Source organism: Pristis pectinata, chromosome 25 (genome assembly GCF_009764475.1).
Source record: "Pristis pectinata isolate sPriPec2 chromosome 25, sPriPec2.1.pri, whole genome shotgun sequence".
In the NCBI taxonomy this organism is placed as follows: domain Eukaryota; kingdom Metazoa; phylum Chordata; class Chondrichthyes; order Rhinopristiformes; family Pristidae; genus Pristis; species Pristis pectinata.
In genome coordinates this window covers 31,093,445-31,117,269 of record NC_067429.1, presented here as the reverse complement: position 1 = coordinate 31,117,269, position 23,825 = coordinate 31,093,445, and positions in this window count along the sequence as shown.

Genomic DNA, 23,825 nt, shown 5'->3' with positions numbered 1-23,825 from the left:
CCAACAGTCCTGGAACACCTCTATTGTGCCCATGGACACTGCATGCTCTTTTTCCAAGGATAGCCAGGTGTCCGTGTCTCTGTGCCACACTGAGCTCTGTGTGTGTCTCTGCGCCACACCAAGCTCTGTCTGTCTGTGTGTCTCTGCGCCACAGAGGTCTGGTTCACACCAGTCTCTCCAGATGTTCTGATTCTTCTCTTCTCCACCGTCTCGGACTTGCTGTACAAGCCTCCGCTTCCAATGGATTGGCTTCCTTCCGTCCCAGCCATGTGACCTGCCCTGGTCACACTGCACAGAGTCCCGTGGACAGTTGGACACCTTCAGTGTGTGACAGCTTAGACACAGCTGCTCCCTTTGGCTACCATCACTGACTTTCACCCTCTACCTGGCCACTGGAACCTTGGTGTCTTACAGGACTGCTGGGCTTTTGTCTCAGCACACTCAGCAGGCTTGCCCCTGATTCCTCAGACGAGCATCCCTCTGCAGACACTGATAATCAATCCACCTTCTGGATGGTGCCAAATCCCTGCCCAGCTCCTGCTTCCAGGATGGGTTTCAGGTTGTGGGTTCACCCTCTGTGCCATTCTGCTGCCCACCAGTCATGGTTCCCGATCTCTGGCATCGCCCGCCGGGTCTTCGTACGTCTTGGCCACAGTCTTCAGGTGACTTGCTTTGATCAGCTCAGCATCTTTACCTGCGTCCCTGGTTCTATAACCCAGGATCGCTCCGATTGATACCTCAACTGTTGTAACTCCAGTCCTAATGCCCCATGGTTGTTGAAGTGGACAGTTTTTCACCAACAGCTCCAAAGTAACCACAGAAGCAATACACAAAAAGTGCCAGAGGAACTCAACAGGTCGGCAGCATCTGTGGAGGGAAATAAACAGTTGACGTTTCGGGCCAAGACCCACAAGCACAGCTTTGGTCGGCCTCAGTCCCAGCTCCACTACCCTCAATGCTTTCTGCAAATCTCTCAACCTGTGCACCTCCTTCAGCTCCCACTCCAACCACACCCCCTCACCCCTCAGGGAACACTCTTGTGCCATGTTACCTGGTGCTCAATGTATTCATGTCTTTCCCGAGCTCAGTCGATGGGCTGGCGTCAGAATGCTCTCCAGGCAATGTTCCCCTCATCCCTCTAAATCCCTCAGTCGGGCTTTGTTCTCTTCTGGAGTCTCTGCACTGCTAACTCGGCACACACGTCATTCCATACTCCTTCCCCACAGAGCCATGGAGTCCTGCAGCACAGGAACAGGCCCTTCGGCCCAATGTGTCCATGGCAGCCAACACCTATCCAACGGATTGTATCTATACCAGCCTCATTTCCCAGCACTCAGCCTGACGTCTTGGCGTTTCAAGTGGTCATGTAAATATTTCTGAAATGCGAGAGTCTCTGCCTCCACCACCCCCTCAGGCAGTGCGTTCCACATTCCAACCACCCTCTGGGTGAAAGAGTTCCTCAACTCTCCTCTGCATCTCCTACCCCTTACCTTAAACCTATGCCTTCTAGTCACAAATAGCTCTGCTGTAGAGTAAAGCCTCCTGCCGTCTACACCATCTGTGCCCCTCATAATTTTGTGCGTCTTCATCAGGTCCCCCTCAGCCTTCTCCACTCCAAATCCAGCCTATCCAGTCACTCCACACAAATGAAACACTCCGAGCAACATCCCAGTGAATCTCCTCTGCACCCTCTCCAATACAATCATGCCCTTCCCTTAGTGTGGTGACCAGAACTGCACACAGTAGTCCAGCTCTGGCCTAACCAGTACTTTATAAAGTTGTACCATGACCTTTTTGCTCTTATGTCCTATGCCCTGGCTAATGAAGGCACCCATCACGTATGCCTTCTTCACTATCCTATCTACCTGTGCTGCTACCTTCAGGGATCCTTGGACGTACACCAAGGTCCCCCTGTTCCTCAGTACTTCCTGGGACCTAACATTCACTGTGTATGTTCGGATTTATTAGTCCTCCCAAAATGTACCACCTCACATCTTCGATCTGCCATTGCTCTGCCCACCTCCCTGCCCGATCTGCCCCCACATCTGCTGTTGCCTCTGTGTCACTTCGATCGCATGTGGGTGGTCCAAGGGCTGATTCCCAGGCAGACAGCCAGGCCCTGTTGCTTCCCATTAACCATAGAATGAGGCTGCCTCCTACCCACAGCCCATGGTCCTTGGCCACTGGATTGTGGAACAAGCTGCCAGAGGGACAAAGGACCGCAGATGCTGAAATCTAGATGAAAAACACAACGACGCTGGAGGAACTCAGCAGGCCAGGCAGCATCCGTGGAGAAAAGCAGGCAGTCAACGTTTCAGGTCAGGACCATTCTTCAGGACTGAACATAGGAAGCCCAATATATAGGAGGGAAAAGCAGAGTAGTGATAGGTGGACAAAAGAGGGGAGGTGGGGTGGGCACAGGGAGGTGATAGGTAGATGCAGGTAAGAGATAGTGATGGGCAGGTGTGGGGGAGGAGGGGAGAGCAGATCCACCGGGGGATGGGTCAAAGGTAAGGGGATTACTTAAACTGGGAACGCCTCCGCTTCTTTCTTGACCAGAGACAGAACCAGTCCCCTTCCACTAACACCCTCCTCCGCCTGGCTGAACTTGTCCTCACCCTAAATAGCTTCACTTTCGATTCCTCTCACTTTCTACAGACCAAGGGCAAACATTGAACAGTCTCTGTTCCAAACCTACTCCAGCCCCATTCCTCAACTCTTTCTCCACTATATCAACGACTGCTTTGGTGCCACCTCTTGTACCCATGAGGAACTCAACAGTTTCATAAATTTTCACCCTGCTCTCCAATTCACTTGGACGATCTCTGACACCTCTCTCTCCTTCCTCGATCTTTCCATCTCCATCTCAGGAGATTCCTTATTCACCGACATCTCTGGCAAACCCACTGACGCCCACAGCGACCTCGATTACAGCTCCCCCCACCCTGTCTCTTGCAAGGACACGATCCCGTTTCCTCAATTTCTCCACCTCCATCTGGTCCCACGATGAGGCTTTCCACTCCGGGACATCCGAGTTGTCCAACTTCTTTTCTAACCGTGGCTTCCCCCTGACTGTGGTCGAGAGAGCTCACACCCGTATCTCTGCCATTTCCCGCACCTCTGCTCTCACCCCTACCCCTCCCAGACCCAACAGGGACAGGGGTCCCCCTTGTCCTCACATTTCATCCCACCAGCCTACGTATCCAACACATCATTCTCCACCACTTCCACCACCTCCAACGGGACCCCACCACCAAGCATATCATCCCCTCCCTACCCCTCTCTGCCTTTTGCAGGGAACGCTCCCTCCACGACTCTCTAGTTCATTCTTCCCCCCACTCATCCCGCTCCCACCCCAGGGACTTTCCACTGCCCCCGCCATAGGTGCAACACCTGCCCCTACACCACCTCCATCACCTCCATCCAGGGACCCAAACAGTCCTTTCAGGTGAGACAGAGATTCACCTGCACCTCCCTTAATATCATCGACTGCATTCGGTGCTCCGAGTGTGGCCTCCTCTACACTGGTGAGGCCAAACACAGACTAGGTGACCGTTTCGCAGAACACCGGCGCTCCGTCCGTAACCGCAATCCGCATCTCCCCGTTGCCAGTCACTTCAACTCCCCCTCCCGCACTATCACTGAGATGTCAGTCCTCGGCCTCCTCCACTGCCAGGAGAATTCCAAGCGCAAACTGGAGGAACAGCACCTCATTTTCCGACTTGGAACCTTACAGCCTAACGGCATGAACATTGAATTCTCCCACTTTAAGTAATCCCCACCCACCTTCCCCACACCCCCCCCCACCCCCCCCCACCCCCCCCACCATGCTTCTTCCCTTTCCAAGTCACTTTTTTTCTACCCCTTTTTTCCTTTTCTCTCCTTAACTTTGACCCATCCCCCAGTGGATCTGCCCTCCCCTCCTCCCCCGCACCTGCCCATCACTATCTCTTACCTGCATCCACCTATCACCACCCTGGGCCCACCCCACCTCCTCTCTTTTGTCCACCTATCACTGCTCTGCTTTTCCCTTCTATATACTGGGCTTCCCCTTTTCCTATCTTCAGTCCTGAAGAAGGGTCCTGACCCGAAATGTTGACCGCCTGCTTTTCTCCACGGATGCTGCCTGGCCTGCTGAGTTCCTCCAGCGTCATTGTGTTTTTCATCGAGCTATCAGAGGAGGTGGTTGAGGCAGGTACAATAACAACTTTTAAAAGACAGTTGGACAGGTACGTGGGTAGGAAAAGGTTTAGAAGGTTATGGGCCAAATGCAGGCGAATGGGGCGTCTTGGTTGGCATGGACCAGTTGGCTCAAGGGGCCTGTTTCGATGCTGTAGGACCTTCCCCAGTCACTGGCCTCCCTGGCTGCTGCTCCTGTGGGAGGTGTTACAGAGTCTGCACACCAATGGCTGCCCGGAACCTCCCCCTCCCACCAGCCTGGTCATTGTCAAAGCGAAGGTGACCTGTTCCCCCAGCTCCACTTTGTCAACTGACTGAACGGAATACATTCTTTCTCAGCCTGAGCTCCCACATCCAACCCACTGCTGACATCCAACCTCTGTGTGAGGGCTGTTTCAATTATCGGCAGTTCTGCTCCCTGGTTGGTGTGGACCTGTGTTGGAAACACCTCTTAATGTACGTGCACAGCAGGATCCCCCTCTTCCCTGGTGGGACTGGTCTGCAGTGAGTCCTATGAGTGTTGTACCCCATCACCAAGCAGCTGCTGCAGTGTCCACACCCCTTAATGTCCGGTCCCTTTAGCCGTTGTTGTGAACTCACTGCTGGTGAGGACATTGTTCCTCTAGGTCTGCATTAGTTCTAGGGGTTCTCACTCTCTGGGTGAATTTCCCTGCCTCCCAGCGATGTGAGCACCACAGTTCTCTCTGTCAGCTGCCGACTGTTTCTGTAGATTGGTGCCCAATGTCCAGGTTTATCACAATTCTATCAGCGGGTGGCTATAAACGGGTGGGCAGAGGTGGTGTCATGTGGTCATAGAGCTATACAGCACGGAAACAGGCCTTTCAGCCCATCTCGACCATGCCAACCAAGATGTCTATCCAGGCTATCTCCATTTGCCTGCGTTTGACCCATGAAATTTTTTTCTGTCCATCGACCTGTCTAAAGGTCTTGTAAACATGGTACAGCAATCTATAGCTTCCTCTGGCAGCTCATCCCATACACTCATCGCCCTCTGTGTGAAAAGCTTGCTGCTCAGGTCCCCTTTAAATCTTTCCCCTCTCGCCTTTTTAAAATGTGCCCTCTAGTTTTATATTCTTCACTGTATCTATGCCCCTCATGATTTTATAAACCTCTCCAAGGTCACCCCTCAGCCTCCTACGCTTCAGGAAAATGGTCCCAGCCGATCCAGTCTCTCCTTATAACTCAAGCCCTCCATTTCTGGTAACAACACACACGAAATGCTGGAGGAACTCAGGTCAGGCAGCATCTATGGAGAGAAATACGCCCCCTTCCTTTCCAGTCCTCAACCCGAAACATCGACTGTTTATTTCCCTCCATAGACGCTGCCTGACCTGCTGAGTTCCTCCAGCATTTTGTGTGTGTTGCTCCAGATCCCAGCATCTGCAGAATCTCTCGTCTCAAAGTTCTGGTAACATCCTTGTGAATCGTTTCTGTGCCCTTTACAGCCTCATGACATATTTCCTATTACTGGGAGACCAGAACTGCACAGCGTGATCTCACCGACATCTTGTACGTAAGTGTGCGTACAATGTCCTGGTGACTACCTCAGACTGACAATGTAATTCCTCCCACCTCCCCTGGTGTCTGGTGACAAGTACTGACCTCGTAACTCAGAAATGTCGTTGCTGGTGCTAGGTTGAAGTTTCTCTTTACCTTCTCCACAATCTCACCGAATGGGACATTTCTGAACTCCAGGGCTTGCTCCTGTTGCGTGAGCGTTGGAACCTGCCCCACTCATGGATCACTGCACTTTGTTTAACGTTACCACCCACAGCCTCTACAGTGTTGTTGGCCTCGACGCTCATATCCAAACACTTCCTGTGCTTCATATTTCCCGAGGTTCCCAATATATCCCAGTTGTGCCGTTTCTGCCGTCTCATCTTGAGCCCCCTTTCCGGGTGTGATCATTTTATTTTAGCTTTGATAATATCTTCTGTTTCCCCACACTTTCACAACTTTAGGAAACTCACCCCATCTTACTTCGTGCAGCCAGGGTTTCCAGACATCTCATCTCTTTTGCCAGTGCAGTGTGCTTTCCTGTCACCGTCAGCACCCATTTTCTCGCTCACACACAGAGAATCGAGCGAACGCAACTGTTTACTCTGGTGTTCTGACAAAGGGTCCCAGAACTGAAAAATTGACTGCTTCTCTCGTCACAGGTGTTGCCTGGCCGGCTGTGGTGTTGCTGGTGTTTTCTGATCTTATTTTGCTTATTCTAGCAGTTGGTTTTCAGCTGGGTCTGGAACAGGTGTTCACGTCTTCACAAGGATTAACCACTTGACATGGTTCCTTCAAGTAACAGCGACCCCACCAACCTTAAAGGTAACATTACTCAATACCTGTGTACATATATCACTGGATCTTTGAACGTTAGCATTTTCTTCATAAGGCATCTATAACTGAAGGATATCTTGTGTTCCTTTCCCAAATTTTCTGTTAAGTTTGATGGTGGACCTTCCAGATAATGACAATTCACAGGCTAAAACTGTTCTCTCATCTGTCCTTCTCCTGTCTGCTTCTTTGGCCAATTACTTCAAAAAACCCTTAGATCTCCACAACTTCCTGGCTCTGCCGGGTTGATGAATGGGCCGTGCCTCTTCCTGTAGCTTGTCATTACTCTGCATCATTACAATTTTCCCTTGTGAACGAACACATTTTTAAAAAGTCTTTCTGTCACGAACTGGTATTTCAAACAAGTGTTCTTATAAGGAATGATTTGCATTACTGTTCCCACATTCAAAATGATTCATCAAAAGCAAAACAAAACATTGAAAACTCCAGTGACAAAATGCCATTTTTCACAGACACTGTACTGTTCAGTTTGTTCCTTTGAGCTTGTGCTGAGTTACTTGTTATGGTGCCAGGTTAGCACTGCACAGCTAACAACCATGAGAGTGGGGGTTCAAGGATCACCAGTTTGAGATCTGAAATCTACCTTTATAAACCCCAGAAATAAATCTTAGTAACGCTTTTAAATTACCCATTATTGTCCTTTCAGATAGACAGCTGGGCATTCTTCACCACAACAGGCCCTGATATGACTCATACCCCACACCAGCACCTGAGTGTCCTCAAGGTGTCCCCGGGTATACTTGAGGCCTTGTCCTGACAACCACCAGAGAGATTGGAGTGTTTTGTCAACACAGAAATTGATTTTCTGACTTATTTAAGGGTTAGGTGTATATTTCTTGTGTTCCCTTTACAAATGGGCACTATTATTAAATAATCATGAAGGTGACCCTAGGGGAACCAAGTATCATTCTAGTTAGCCAATTAGGTCATAGAGTTATACACCATGGAAACAGGCTTGGCAGTGACAGAGTGCTGCATTGTTGGAGGAGCTGCCTTTTAAATGAGCCATTATGATGAAGTGCCAGTTCCCACTCAGGTGAACATGAAAGTTCCCTGGTCAATCCTTGAAGGATGCAAGATCTGGGAGCTTATATTAGACCTACCTACAGCAATAATTCACCCATAGCTTGGACACTGTGTACAGTTCTGACCACCACATTACAGGGAACATACAGTTGCACCGCAGAGGAGATTTATAAGGATTCTGTTAGTACCAGAAAATTGCAGCTATCAGAAAAGACTGGGGTTATTTTCTTGGGCACAAAGGGGATGACTAAGTAGTACAGAGAATTACATGGGGCCTAGACAGAGCTCCTCTTTAGACTGGCTATCTCCCCTTTACACTCTCAGTCCTGATGCAGGGTCTCAACCCGAAATGTTGACTATCCCTCTGCCTCCACAGATGCTGCCTGATCCACTGAGTTCCTCCAGCAGCTTGTTTTTGTTCCAGATTCCAACATCTACAGTCTCTTGTGTCTCACTTTTCTCATTTCTTATATCCTCATTATCAACTGTTTCAAAAGGTCACTAGAAATATCAGCATGATTTCATATTTCACACCACATATTTACTTCAACATAAAAAAATGCCAGCAAAAGTAGTTTATAACTAAGAGAGATTAAATTTAGAGACTTAGAGTATTACACTATCTAAAACAAAAAGTATAAAGGGATATGGGAGGGATATGGGGAATTAAGGCGAAATTAGATGGGCACTGCACTTTCTCTGTAGCTGTGACACTTTACTCTGTACTGTTATTGTTTTTACTACATCAATGCACTCTGTACTAACTCAATGTAACTGCACTGTGTAATGAGTTGAACTGTACAATCGGTTTGTAAGGTAAGTTTTTCCACTGTACCTCGGTAGAAGTGACAATAATAAACCAATACCAATACCAAAAAGAAAAGGAAGATTATATTTTTTTTATTCTGCAGCAAGAGTGGATACCTGTTTAACTCTCAGCAATGTTGTACATGAATTTAATAATCCTTTAAGAATTTCCCTGGTTAGCCCTCACCAATCCAAGACACATTTCAAGTGTGAATCTTCAGTCCCATCCATTACCAGAGGGTGCCTGAAGAAAATCGAAGGCACTGCAGATGCTGGAGATCTGAAACGAAAGCAGAACATTCTGGGAACACTCAGCAGGCCTAGCAGTGTCAGTGGAAGGAGAAATAGTTAACGTTTCAGGTCCCTTCTCAGAACTGGGAAGGAGAGAAATACAAGTTCGTTTTCAGTCAGACAGACGGTAGAGGCGGGATGTGTTGAACAATGAATATTTCTAATAGGGTGAGGACAAGTACATTCATGGGGCAGTTCCTGAACATTAAGCTTCCTTGTCCCTGTGAGGTGTTGTAAATGGTGCAGCTGTGGGACATGCCCAACAGGCCAGACTATACAAATAGAAAAAAGTCTAAATGTTGGCAGACAGAAACAGCCAGTTCTGATACAGACAGAAAGAACAAGTTACCCAAAGTTAGAGACTTGAGTCCAGACAGAAGATGAGGTGTTGTTCCTCAAGCTTGAGTTGGGTCTTGTAACAGAGTAGGAGGCCATAGACAGAAAGGTCAGAGTGGGAGTGGGTCAATGGATTAATGCAGAAGGTAACCAGAAACTCGGGGCCACTCCTGCAGACTTGGAAGAGGTACACGAGGGTGCCCAAGTTTGTTGGCAACCATTTGCACATACACCTCATAAACAGACAGATATTGAATTGTCTTCAGGACAGTCAAACTTCTCCAGCAGAACTGTGAAGCCAAGTACAACAACAGGAAATGCACAAAACACCACTGGCATCTGGAAACTGGTTCTTTGTCTGTGACTATTCATCCACATGGCTGTGCAGTTTCTGACGATTCATACATACCAGATATCTCAATGAAGCAGTCAAATCCAACATTGGTTCAAACGTTTGCTGAGAATTCTGCAGAGGGACCACGTTGGGGAAGTTTGATAACTGCTCTGAAGCTGAGCTCCAACGTCAATCTCTGCTTGAAAACAAAAAGCCATCTTTCTCACCTCTTCCTAAAAGCAGAACCTAAGGAGTTAGGGACAGCTGTGAATCAACAGAGATGTCCAAGATGCAATTAGCTGCCAACAGTCTTCAGAACATGCTTATTTGGACTACTGCCCCATGGGACACATCTGAGCAGTGGTGTAAAGCAGGTTAATCACCATCCTCAAACATTAACATCACAGACCCCAGACCATCATAAGCAGTTCCACAGGAACCCCAGTGGTAACAATCCACCCATTCATCTACTCTTACGATAATGAGCAACCAAATCCAGGGGCAATGGGGAAGTGTAGAGAATGTGTGATGTTATAATTTTACATTGCCCAAAGGGATGCTGGAAACAGATTCATTAATAAAGATAAGATACACATTTGGACAGAACATACAACAGAAGGATGCAAGTGACAGAAGAAAAGTCCCATGTCCCCGCAAGCCTCCTTCAACACGCAATAAAATCTTGACTGTTCCTTGAGATCCCCCACTTCCCTGTTCAATCCACAAATCCCTTATAGCCTAAAACTCAACCCATCTCATTGCTAAAATGACAAAGTGACACAGCCCCCTGGAATAACAAAGATTCAGTCTACTCTGTAAACAAATTTCTTCTCAGCTCTGCTGTGAAAGATTGACCCCTAATCCTGACATCATGGGCCCTTGGTCTAGACACTCCCTCCTGAGGAAATATCCTAACACAGTCCACCTGTAAATATCATAGGTTTCATTGAGATCACTTCTTATTCTCCTAAACTCCAGAGAATGTGGGCTCATTTTGTGCAATGACTCTTTAATGGACTACTTTCCACAGCTCCATCCTAGTAAACCTTCACCACACTATTTCTGAGAGATGAGCATCTTTATTTGAGACCAAACAGAGACCACACACTAGATATGATCTCACTAAAGCTCTGCACAGTTGTACCAAGACTTCTTTACTCTTACACTCCAACCCCTTTCAATAATTCCCAATAAACCCTTCTAATTGCTTAACATACCTGCATGTTTATTTTCAGTATCTTGTGAAACAGTGTATCGAGGTCCCTCTCTACACCAACTTGATTTTCACTGTTTAAACAATATTCCATCTCTCTAATGGAGGGCTGCAGTTATAAGGAGAGGTTGGATAGGCTGGGTTTATTCTCACTGGAAATTAGGAGGCTGAGGAGTGACCTTACAGAGATTTATAAAATTATGAGGGGCATAAGTAGGATAGATACGGTCTTTCTCCTAGGGCAGGGAAGTCTAGAACCAGAGGGCACAGGTTTAAGGTGAGAGGGTACAAATTTAAAGGAGATTTGAGGGGTAAGTTTTTCCACACAGTGGTGGTGAATATCTGGAACGGGCTACCAGAGGAGGTGGTGGGGGCAGAAACAATTACAACATTGAAAAGACATTTGGACAGGTACTTGGATAGGAAAATAGAGAAATACAGGCCTAATGCAGACAAATGGGATTAGTGTGGATTGGCATCAGTCAGCATGGGTGAGGGGGGTTGAAAGGACCAGTTTCTGTGTTGTGAGATTCAATATTTTTCCCACCAAGGTGAACATTTCACATTTGCCACCTTATACTCCAGCTATCAATATCTTTTTCAAACTGTACCCTGCTCACGGCTGACTTTTCCATCTAGGTATATGCTGCCAATTTGAATACATTCCTTCAATGAAGTCAATAATATAGATCAGGAATAATTGAAACCCAGAAATAACCCCTAGCCTCACTGGAAATAATGTACCAACCAATGAACCACCAATTCCAACTTGTAATTGAAAGTCTGAGGGATGGAGTTAATTGGAAGCCCTTTCAGAGAGCCAGAAATAGTCACTGAATGCACTGAGATACCACAGTCTATGCGTATGATTTGGTCTAACATCATGCTTGTACTTTGATACCAGCCTCTTACAGAATATCCTTGCCAGCGTGCAGATTTCCCAGCCCCGCGGATAGTTTAGTTACTTGTCAAGGTTCAGCAGTCTGAGAGATGGTTATGTGTTCACAAAAATATTGGTTGTTATCACCAAAGGATCTGTTGATAGGATTTGAGTAAATTGTCTCTGCCTAGTTCCAAGGAGGTTGAGTAGTGCCCAAGCCGCAGCCAGTTTAATCTTACATAATGGTCTACAGGGTAGGAAATGACAAGAACGTCTACTGATAGGACACTGCCTGGATTAGACAAGAGGTTGGACAAACTAGGACACTGCCTGGATTAGACAAGAGGTTGGACAAACTTGGGTTGTTTTGTCTGGACCGGCAGAGGCTGAGAGACCTAATAGAGCTTTATAAGATCATGAGAGGCATACACACACACACAGTGGTGGGTGGCTGGAATGTGCCGCCAGGGGTGGTGTTTAAGAGGATCTTAAGGCACATGAATGTGCAGAGAATGGAGGGATATGGACATTGCGTAGGTAGAAGGGATTAGTTTAGTTAAGCGTTTAATTAGTTCGGGACAACATCTTGGGCTGTAGGGCCTGTTCCTGTGCTGTACTGTTCTCTGTTCCATCACAATGCCTGTAAGTTGACAAGGAGAAGTTAAAGGAACAAAGGAAGGGTCACTGCGTTAAAACCCTCAAGTGCAAAAACTAAGTTGTTTACATCTGTCGCAATGATTGCTCTGGTGTGCAACACCTTGGGTTAGTCCTTCAATCTAACAAGCCTACTCAGCTAGCATTCCTTCATCAGAGGAGCAGGTGGCAGTCAATTGCTACGTGTCCCTCACTTCAACTGGTACCTTTCCTCACAGGGTAGCCCCCACACCCTCTTTGTCTACCCGCTCAGCGCTCCAGTTGTTCAGTGACTCAGGACCTCTCGTGTTCCTTGATTCCATCTGTCTCCTCAGTCACATCGTGCTCTTCCTTCAAATGTACCAGTCAGCTGACACCTCTGATCCAGCTCACTCCCTCCACCAGGACCAGGTTCAGAGCCCTCCACACCAGAACACTGGTGGCAAAAATGTGAAAATCTTCCACAAATGGCGATTGATGCCAAATCTATTGTTAAATTGGTGATATTGGTTTATTATTGTCACACATACCGAGGTACAGTGAAACACTTGTCTTGCATACCGTTCATACAGATCAGCTCATTACACAGTGCACTGAGGTAGTACAAGGTAAAATACAGAATGCAGAATAAAGTGTCACATCTACAGAGAAAGTGCAGTGCAGGCAGACAATAAGGTGCAAGGGCCATCACGAGGTAGATTGTGAGGTCAAGAGTGCATTTTATTGTTCTAGGGGACCATTCAACAGCCTTATAACAGCAGGATAGAAGCTGTCTTTGAGCCTGGTGGGAGAGGGGAGAAGAGACAATATCAGGAGTGGGTGGGGTCCTTGATTACATTGGCTGCTTTACTGAGGCAGCAAGAAGTGTAGACAGAGTCCATGGAGAGGAGGCTGGTTTCTGTGATGTGCTGAGCTGTGTCCACAACTCTCTGCCATACCAAGCCGTGATGCATCCATAAAAATTGGCGAGGGTCAAAGGGGACATGCCAAATTTCTTAAGCCTCCTGAGGAAGTAGAGGTGCTGGTGAACTTTCTTGGTCATGGTGTCGACATGGTTGGACTAGGACAGGCTATTGGTGATGTTCACTCCTAGGAACTTGAAGCTCTCAACCCCTTCCAATTAAAGTCAACAAATTTTTTTTTAAAAAACTGATGCTAGAAATCTGAAACAAGAACAGAAAATGCTGGAAAGAGAAACAGAATTAACGTTTCAGATCAAAGATCTCTCATCAGAACTGGGAAAGGGAGAAGACAATTTAGTTTTAAGCTGTTGCAAGGGTGAGGGAGGGACGGATGGGGCAAAGAGGACATCTCTGATAGGGTGAGGCCAGAGGTGTCATGGCAATAAGCTGCTGATGAACTTCTCTCATCAATAGGTAACTGAGAACAGTTAGAGAAAGAGAACACAAACAATGGGACATGAAAACTGAAATGCAGTATCATGCAGAGCTGTAGGAAACACCCTTAACATCTGAAAGGAAGAAAAAAAAGTCATTCAGAATGGCAGACTGTGACAGCCTTGAAATAGAGGGAGATGGTGCTGTAGCAGAGGTCAACTGCAAGCATGTGTATTAAGTGTTGATCTCAAGATGCAACAAGTACACCATCCTGAGAAACATTGGGTCATTTGAACATACCTGGGATTTGATCAGGTGGAATTTGAATGGGGATTGACATCGTTTGAGTTTGAGACATTTAGAAAGTCATGGAATTGTACAGAATAGAAACAGGCCCTTTGGCCCACGTGTCTATGCTGATCATCATGACTATCCATACTAATCCCACTTACCTCCATTAGTTCCATATCCATGCCCTGCTCATTCAAGTACCTGCCCAGATGCCTCTTCAAATGTTATAGACCATGTCTCCACCACTTCCTCTAACAGGTCATTCCAGTTTCCAACTACTGGTGAAAAATTTACGCCTCAGGTCTGATCTAAACCTCCTCCCCCTCACCTTAAACCTGTGCCCTCTAGTTTTAGACATCCTTACTGTGGGAAACAGACCCTGGCTATCTGCACCTCTCAGTTTTACATCCCTCTGTCATGTCATCTTTGCTCCAGGGAAAACAGTCCCAGCCTATCCACTCTCTCCAATCCAGGCAACATCCTTTCGATTCTTTTGTGCACCCTTTCTTGCTGACTCACACCTTTCCTGTAATGTAGCAACCAGAACTGCACACAGTACTCCAAGAATGGCCTAACATTTTATACAACTGTAATATGACATCCCAACTTTTGTACTCAGTGCTTCAGTTGAAGGCAAGCATGTCATACACCTTCCTCGCCACCTTGTCTACCCACTTCGCCACTTTCAGTGAACTACGTATTTGTACCCCTAGGTCTCTCTTTTCAAGAGCACTCCCTCGGGCCCTGCCATTCACAGTGTATATCCTGCCCTGGTTTAGCTCCTCAAAATGCACCACTTTGCCCTTGTCTGTTACATCTGCTATTCCCTTGCTCACTTTCCCGGTGGATCTGGATCCTTTTGTAACCTTAGACAATCTTCTTCACTGTCCACCACACCAGCAATTTTGGTGCCATCTGGAAACTCACTAACCATGCCACCTACATTCTCCTCCACATCATTAACAAAGATGACAAACAACAGAGGACTCAGCATCGAACCCTGCAGCATACCATAGATCACAGGCCTCTTATCAGAAAAACAACCCTCCACTACCAACCTCTGCCTCCTACCACCGGGCCAATTTTATATCCAATTTGCTTGCTCACACTGGATCCCATGTGCCCTCACCTTCCAGTCCAGCCTGCCATGCGGGACCTTGTCAAGTGTCTTGCTAAAGTTCACGTAGACAACATCTACTGTCCTGCCTTTCCAATCCTCTTGGTCACGTCTTCAAAAATCTCAATCAAATGCGCGATTCATGACTTCTTCTGCACAAAGCCATGACTATCCCTAATCAGTCATTGCCTTTCTAAATTCAAATAAATCCCATCTCACAGAATCCCTTAAATAACTTTCCCACCATTGACATAAGGCTCACTGGCCTGCAGCTCCCTGGCTTAATCTGCTGCCCTTCTTAAATTAAGCTACAACATTAACTACCCTCCAGTCCGGTACTGGCTAACTAAGTCACAGAAATCTCTGCCAGAGGCCTGGCAATCTCCCCCCTTGCCTCACATAACATTCTAGGATACACCTGGTCAAGCCACAGGGATTCATCCATCTTGATGCACTTCAAGACCTCCTCCTTCATAAGACACAAGAGATTCTGCAGATGCTGGGATCTGGAGCAACACACATTAAATGCTGGAGGAACTCAGCCAGTCAGGCAGCATCTGTAGAGGGAAATAAACCGTCGACATTTCCGGTCAAGACCCTTCATCAGGACTGGAAAGGAAGAGGGCAGAAGCCAGAATAAGAAGGTTGGAGAGGGGGAGGAGCACAGGCTGGCAGGGGATAAGTGAGTCCAGGTGAGGGGGGGGAAGATGGGGGTGGGGGAGAGTGGGAATGATGCAAGAAGTTGAGAGGTGATAGGTGGAAGAGGCAAAGGGCTGGAGGAGGAGGAATCTGCTGGGAGTAGACCATGGAATAAAGGGAAGGAGGTGGGGAATAGCAGGGAGGTAGTGGGGGGGGTGGGGGTGGGTCATGAGGGCAGGAATGAGGGGAAAAAAAGAGGGGGAAAAAAGAGAGGAATACGAGGTTATTCCCACACCGACGTGTCTGTCCACGGCCTCCTCCACTGCCACATTGAGGCTTGACGCAGGTTGGAGGAACACCACCTCGTACTCTGCCTCGGTAGTCTCCAACCTGATGGCATCAACATTGATTTCTCTAACTTCCGGTAATCCCCCTCCCCTCTGTCTCCCCCTACCTTTTGTTTTCCCTCATTCCAGTGGCCCCCTCACCACTTCTCTTTCCCCTCCCCTGCCCACTTCCTTCCTTTATTCCATGATCTTTTATTCACTCCCAGCAGATTCCTCCTCCTCCAGCCCTTTGCCTCTTCCACCTATCACCTCCCAGCTTCTTGCATCACTCTCTCTCAACCCCCCTCCCCCTCTCACCCGCCAGCCTGTGCTCCTCCCCCTTCCCTTTTATTCTGGTTTCTGCCCTCTTCCCTTCCAGCCCCGATGAAGGGTCTTGACTTGATACGTTGACTGATTATTTCCCTCCATCGGTGCTGCCTGACCTGCTGAGTGTCTCCAGCATTTTGTGTGTTGCTCCTCCTTCGTAATGTTGATATGCTCCAGGATATCACTGTTCCCTCCCTTGAACTCATGAGCTTCCATGCCCTTCTCCACAGTAAATACAGATGAGTAGCATACATTTAAGATCTCTCATTTCCTGTGGCTTCTCAGATTGATTACCACACTGATCCTTAAGGGTACCTACTCTCTCCAAAGCTACCCTTTTAACTAGTAATGTACTTATAGGCAGATGGAGTTCAACCCAGATAAGTGTGAAGTGATACACTTTGGGAGATTGAACTTGAAGGCAGAATACAAGGTTAATGACAGGACTCTTAGCATTGTGAAGGAACAGAGGAATCTTGGGGTCCACATCCATAGATCCCTCAAGGTTGCTGTGCAGGTCAATAGGGTTGTTAAGGCAGCATATAGTATGTTGGCCTTTATTAGTTGGGGTACTGAGTACAAGAGCTGCAAGGTGATGTTGCAGCTCTACAGAACTCTGGTTAGACCACACAGTATTGTATCCAGTTCTGGTCGTCTCATTATAGGAAGGATGTGGAAGCTTTGGAGAGGGTGCAGAGGAGATTTACCAGGATGTTGTCTGGATTAAGAGCATGTCTTATGAGGATAGGTTGAGTGAGCTAGGGCTTTTCTCTTTGGAGGGAAGGAGGATGAGAGGTGACTTGATAGAGGTGTACAAGATGATGAGGCACAGATCGAGTGGACAGTCAGAGACTTTTTCCCAGTGTGACAATGGCTAACACGAGGGGACATAATTTTAAGGTGATTGGAGGAAGATACAAGGGCGATGTCAGAGGTAAGTTCTTTACAGAGCGTGGTGGGTGCGTGGAACGCACTGCCGGCAGAGGTTGTGGGGGCAGATACATTAGGGACATTCAAGAGACTCTTAGCCACATGAATGGTAGAGAAATGGGGGGCTATAATGAGAGGGAAGGGTTAGATAGATCTTAGAGCAGGATAAAATGTCGGCACAACATTGTGGGCCGAAGGGCCTGTACTGTGCTGTAATGTTTTATGAATCTTTCAGGGTTCACCTTTATCTTATCTGCCAGGGTTATCTTTTGGCACCACCCCCCCCCCCCCCTCTTCTTGCCCTCCTGATTTCCATCTTAAGTGTACTCCTACATCCCATATACACCTCAAGGGACTCTCTTGATCCCAGCTGCCGAAACCTGACATGTGCCTGCTTCTCCTTCCTGACCAGGAAGAAACAGGCACATGTCCCTCATTAACTAAGGATCCCTAATCTTGAACTCTCCCCAACTCACCACTGAGCTCCCCACTGAAATGGAGCTAATTGATAGGACCAATGGGATCGTCTGTTTCTTCAGATTGCAGCATCTGCTGTCTCTTGTGTCGCCACTGCTGATAAAATGGTGATCAGAGAAGATAGAGTTCATTACATAACACACAAAACATTCCCCAGGAGGTTCTAAACATCGAGAACAATGGGGAGTTGAAATAAGTAGGTGTTAAGTGTTTCTGAATGTTCTTTGTTGAATTAATCTAATAAGTAGAAGCCTGGCAGCGTACCTCAGAGCTATGGAATGCATTTCTTGTACTCGAGGGTGATTTTCATTTATTCAGGCCAGCATTTATCACCTATGCCTAATTACCCTGGAAAGGCACAACAAACAGTCTGCTGCAGGACTTCAGCAGGTTGAGCAGCATCTGCAAGAGGTAAGGAATTGTTGATGCTTCAGGTCGAAACCCTGCATCAGGACTGAGAGGGGAGACGGCCAGTATAAAGCGGGGAAGGGGAGCGGTACGACAGGAGTCCGGGGTGATTGGTGGACTGAGGAGGGGAGCAGGTAGCACCAATTAGGGGAGGAAAGGGAGGGGAGAGTTGGGAGGCAGATGGAGTAAGGTGGGGAGAGGGGACGGTGAAGGTTGGAAACAGCTGCTGAAGAGGGATAAGCAGGAGACCAAAGGGCTACCAGGGATGGAATCTGATGTAAAAGTGGGAATGGGAACAATTAGCGGAGAGGTGGAACCGTTAGGAGAGAGGTGAATGGCAGTTGGCCAAGATCCTCAGTCTGGGAGTATTCTATAAACCCCCCAGCAGCAGCAGGGATACTGAGGAGCAGATTGGGAGGCAGATTTTGGAAAGGTGCAAAAATAACAGGGTTATCATCATGGGAGACTTCAACTTCCCAAATATTGATTGGCACCTGCTTAGCACCAAAGGTTTAGATGGGGCAGAGTTTGTTAAGTGTGTCCAGGACGGATTCCTGCCACAGTATGTTGACAGGCCGACTAGAGGGAATGCCATATTAGATCTCGTATTAGGTAATGAACCGGGTCAGGTGACAGATCTCTCGGTGGGTGAGCATTTGGGGGACAGTGACCACTGCTCCCTAACCTTTCGCATTGTCATGGACAGGGATAGGAGCAAAGAGGACAGGAAGATATTTAATTGGGGAAGGGCAAATTATGAGGCTATAAGGCTAGAACTTGAGAGTGTGAATTGGGATGACATTTTTGAAGGGAAATGTACTGTGGAGATGTGGCCATTGTTCAGGGATCTTTTGCAGGATGTTAGGGATAAATTTGTCCCGGTGAGGCAGAGAAGGAATGGCAGGGTGAAGGAACCATGGGTGACGAGAGAGGTGGAACAACTAGTTAGGAGGAAGAAGGCAGCATACATAAGGTGTAGGCAGCAAGGATCAGATAGGGCTCATGAGGAATATAGGGTAGCAAGGAAGGAACTTAAGAAGGGGCTGAGGAGAGCAAGAAGGGGCTGAGGAGAGCAAGAAGGGGACACGAAAAGGCCTTGGTGAGTCAGGTTAAGGAGAATCCCAAGGCTTTTTTCATGTATGTGAAGAGCAGAAGGATGACGAGAGTAAAGGTAGGACCGATTAGAGACAAAGGTGGGAAGATGTGCCTGGAAGCTGTGTAAGTGGGTGAGGTTCTCAATGAATACTTCTCTTCAGTATTCACAAAAGAGAGGGGCCTTGGTGACACTGAAGACAGTGTTGGTAAGGATAATGTTCTAGAGTATGTAGCTATCAAGAGAGAGGATGCGTTGGAGCTGTTAGAAAATATTAGGACAGGTAAGTCCCCGGGGCCTGACGGAATATTCCCCAGGCTGCTCCGCGAGGCGAGGGAGGAGATTGCTGAACCGTTGGCTAGGATCTTTAGTCCTCGTTGTCCATGGGAATGGTACCGGGGGATTGGAGGGTGGCAAATGTTGTCACCTTATTCAAAAAAGGTAGTAGGGATAGTCGAGGGAATTACAGACCAGTGAGCCTTACATCTGTGGTGGGCAAGCTGTTGGAAAGGTTTCTTAGAAATAGGATCTATGAGCATTTACAGAATCATGGACTGATTAGGGACAGTCAGCATGGCTTTGTGAAGGGAAGATCATGTCTCACAAGCCTGATAGGGTTCTTTGAGGAGGTGACCAGGAAGATTGATGAGGGTAGAGTAGTAGATGTGGTCTACATGGATTTTAGTAAGACATTTGACAAGGTTCCACATAGTAGGCTTCTTCAGAAGGTCAGAGGGCATGGGATCCAGGGAGGCTTGGGCGTGTAGATTCAGAATTGGCTTGTCTGTAGAAAGCAGAGGGTTGTGGTGGAGGGAGTGCATTCAGATTGGAGGGCTGTGACTAGTGGTGTCCTGCAGGGATCTGTTCTGGGACCTCTACTTTTCGTGATATTTATTAAATGACTTGGATGACAGGGTAGAAGGGTGGGTTAGCAAGTTTGCAGATGACACAAAGGTCGGTGGTGTTGTAGATAGTGTGAAGGACTGTTGATGATTGCAGAGGAATATTGATAGGATGCAGAGCTGGGCTGAGAAGTGGTAGATGGAGTTCAATCCAGAGAAGTGTGAGGTGGTACACTTTGGAAGGACAAACTCCAAGATGGAGTATAAGGTAAATGGCAGGATTCTGGGTAGTGTGGAGGAGCAGAGGGATCTGGGGGTTCATATCCACAGATCACGAAAAGTTGCCTCACAGGTGGATAGGGTAGTTAAGAAAGCTTAAGGGATGTTAGCTTTCATAAGTCATGGGATCGAGTTTAAGAGCTGCGAGGCAATGATGCAGGTCTACAAAACTCTGATTAGACCACACTTGGAGTATTGTGTCCAGTTCTGGTTGCCTCATTATAGGAAGGATGTGGAAGCATTGGAAAGGGTGCAGAGGAGGTCTACCGGGATGCTGCCTGGTTTGGAGAGTACGCATTATGAGGAGAGACTAAGGAGCTAGGGCTTTACTCTTTGGAGAGGAGGAGGATGAGAGGAGACATGATAGAGATATACAAAATATTAAGAGGAATAGATAGACAGCCAGCGCCTCTTTCCCAGGGCACCAATGCTCAATACAAGAGGGCATGGATTTATAGTAATGGGTGGGAAGTTCAAGGGAGATATCAGAGGGAGGTTTTTCACCCAGAGAGTGGTTGGTGCATGGAATGTGCTGCCTGGGGTAGTGGTGGAGGCAGGTACATTAGTCGAGTTCAAGAAATTGTTCGATAAGCATATGGAGGAATTTTAAATAGGGGGATATGTGGGAGGAAGGGGTTAGATAGTATTAGGTGTGGTTTAAAGGTCAGCACAACATGGTGGGCCGAAGGGTCTGTATTGTGCTGTATTGTTCTATGGTTCTCCACTGCCAGGGTGAGGAACTGTTCCCTTATACAATGAGATGGACTCTGACCTCACGATCTACCTTGTTGTGACATTAGAACCATAGAAAAGTACAGCACAGAAAACAGGCCATTCGGCCCTTCTAGTCTGTGCCGAAACATTATTCTGCTAGTCCCATTTACCTGCCCCCAGCCCATACCCCTCCAGACCGCTCTCGTCCATGTATCTATCCAATTTACTCTTAAAAGTTAAGAGCGAGCCTGCATTTACCACATCAGATGGCAGCCCATTCCACACTCCCACCACTCATTAGAAGGAACTTCTTCACTCAAAGTTCCCCCTAAACCTTTCCCCTTTCACCCTAAAGCCATGTCCTCTCATACTTATTTCTCCTAATCTAGGTGGAAAGAGCCTACTTGCACTAACTCTGTCTATGCCCCTCATCATTTTGTAAACCTCTATCATATCTCCCCTCATTCTTCTCCGCTCCAAGGAATAAAGTCCTAACATGCTCAATCTTTCCCTGTAACTCACCTCCTGAAGACCCGGCAACATTCTAGTAAATCTCCTCTGCACTCTTTCAATCCTACTGACATCCCTCCTGTAGTTCGGCGACCAGAACTGGCACACTATATTCTAAATTTGGTCTCACCAATGACTTATACAACCTCACCAAAACATTCCAACTCCTATACTCAATACTTTGATTTATAAATGCCAGGATGCCAAAAGCCTTTTTTACAACCCTGTCTACCTGTGACTCTACTTTCAGGGAATTATGTATCTGAACTCCCAGATCCCTTTGTTCCTCCGCACTCCTCAGTGCCCTACCATTTACTGTGTATGTCCTCCCTTGATTTGTCCTTCCAAAATGCAACACCTCACACTTGTCTGCATTAAATTCCATCTGTCATTTTCCCATTTGGTCCAGATCCCTCTGCAAGATTTGAAAGCCTTCCTCGCTGTCCACTACACCTCCAATCTTAGTGTCATCCACACCTTGCACCTTATTGCACTGCACTTTCTCTGTAGCTGTGACACTTTACTCTGTACTGTTGTTGTTTTTACCTGTACTACATCAATGCACTCTGTACTAACCCAATGTAACTGCACTGTGTAATGAATTGACCTGTACAATCGACATGCAAGACATGTTTTTCACTGTACCTCGGTACAAGTGACAACAATAAACCAATACCAAGGCAAACGAGAGGAACATCACCTCATATTCTGCCTGGGCAGTCTACAGCTCAATGGTAAGAACACTAAGTTTTACGGTGTTCGGTAACCCTCCCCCTCCTGTGGTTTTCTCCCCTCCCTCGAGATCCTCATCCTCCTCCGGTCCTCCCATTTTTGTCCCCTTTCCCTCCAGCACCCCCCCACCCCCCCCCCAATCACCGTTTCCCTCATCCTCCTGGCTCCACCCACCCACTACACACACAGTTCACCCACAAGCTCCAAGGAGAAAACAAAAGGTGCAAAAAAATGATGGGGAGTGATGAATAGTGCTAGAATATGTAATGGAAAGTTTTTAAGATGGAACCAGACTAAGAGAGAGTACAAGTAGGTCCAAGATGCTTTTACATACACACACACACACACACACACACACACACACACACACACAGAGCAAACCTCAGATTCATAGTTAGCAAGGTTGGTGAACAGCCAGTGCAATTATCCATCTGGGATTGTGATGTTGTGGTGGTAGGAGTGTTGGCTAAAGGAAAGGCAGGAATGGGTTCAAAATATTCCTGGATACAAAGTGTTTTGGAAAAAGAGGTTGGGAAGAAAGGAAGGGGAGTGGCAAAAACTGCTGTGCTGGAGAGAAAGTTCTGGAACATTCAAGGACAGAATCTGTTTCAAAGAAATAATAGAGATGTAATTCTATAGCATATCAGCTAAAGATACTGAGTAAACTTGCAGAGATGTGCAAAACCCACAGGAGCTGTGATAGTGAGGGACTTCGTCAGTATGAGGGGAAGAGGAGAAGTTTCTGAAGTGCATTCAGGTGAACTTTGACCAGCAAGCTTCTGGCCCAAGGTGGCATTGCTGAGCTTTTACCCGGAAAATGAACCAGGCTAAGTGCCAATGGGGAAGTAGCCAGGAATCAGCAGCATAAGATTGAGAATAGCTATGAACAGATCAGCAAGGATAAATTGGAATAAAAGATTGGCAGGCAAAGCTACAAATGAACAATGGGAGGCCTTTGAGGTGGAGATGTTTCCGTCTAGGTACATTCCCATGAGGGTGGGTAGGGAAATTAAATCCAGAACTGCCTCGATGGGCAAAGAAAGAGCAAAATAGAGCAGGATAATAAAGCACATGGCAACTACCAGATCACAACAGGCAGAACACAAAGCTCAGAGGAGAGGAAAGGGAAAAAAGGAAATACAGGTCCTCCCAGATTATGGCAGGGTTCCGTTCCTGTTAACTGTTTGTAACCATGACAGCTCCCAAGTTGGAAATGCGGCTGCGAACAGAGTTCCCAGGTGGCAGAAGATGCCCGCAGCCCCGTAGCAGCCGGCAGATCCATCCCGACAGTTTTCCAAATGCTCCTTCGTAATAACAGGTTGTACACAAGTTGGGTGTTTGTAACCTCAGGAGGACTTGTAAAGGAGGGCAAGAAAAGTCTGGCAGACAAAATACAAAATTATTTTACAAACATATGAACAGCAGTTAAGGAGGAAAATTACAGAGACCGAGGACATGATTTAAGTAGTAACATAATCACTTTACACAAGTCTTTTGGACTCAAAAGATTATGGAATTAGAACACAGAACTATGATGTTGTGCCAACCTATATAAACCTACCACATGATCAATCTAACCCTTCCCTCCTACGCAGCCCATAACCCTCCATTTTCCTTACCTCCACGTGCCTAAGAGTCTTAAATATCCCAATTGTATCAACCTCTACCACCACCCCCGGCAGTGCGTTCCAGGCACCCACCACTGTGTGAAAAAAAACACCTACCTCTGAC